Raw genomic sequence first — 637 nt, forward strand, 5'->3', positions numbered from 1 at the left:
CAGGATGTATCAGAATCCTGCCGTGCGTGCGCGATGACGTCACGCGCATGCGCAGTGACGTCTCGGCGGGGTGACACTCGGTTACCACTCCGGGTGTCACCCACCCTCGGGACGCCCCTGACTCTAAGGACTGGAGAGACAGAAATACTTAATTTGTCATTTGTCTCCACATTGGGGAGATTTCCTTTCACTTCTTGTCCCACTAACAGGCATCACCAGGACAGGAACGGAGGAACAATCGCCCTAACGAGAACGCAGAGATCGATTAAAGACCTGACAGAGGTTGTAACCTTTCCCCGTTCTATCCAAAATGACTTTTGCCGTGTCATGGAGCGGCGGCTCCATGACACGGTGGGAGGCGTTTGGCGCCGATGAATTATGTATGAAGGATCAGCGATGATATATTCAGGGTGTTCAGTATTATTTCTACACAAGATCCTGCCTGGGGGGCGCTGGCCTGCGCACATCGCGGACAAGCCGCCTTTTCCCGGAGAATTAGGTCTCGCAGGAAAAAAAACCATCCATTAGACTAAATAATTCAGATCCTGAAGGAGCAGGTGAGGACGGCGGGGACTGCGGAGAACCCGACGCGCTCTAGTCCCCCCCCCCCCCCAACAAACCCGCGCGGGCGGCCGCG

Source organism: Nanorana parkeri, unplaced genomic scaffold (assembly GCF_000935625.1).
Source record: "Nanorana parkeri isolate BGI_ZX_2015 unplaced genomic scaffold, ASM93562v1 scaffold130, whole genome shotgun sequence".
Lineage (NCBI taxonomy): Eukaryota > Metazoa > Chordata > Amphibia > Anura > Dicroglossidae > Nanorana > Nanorana parkeri.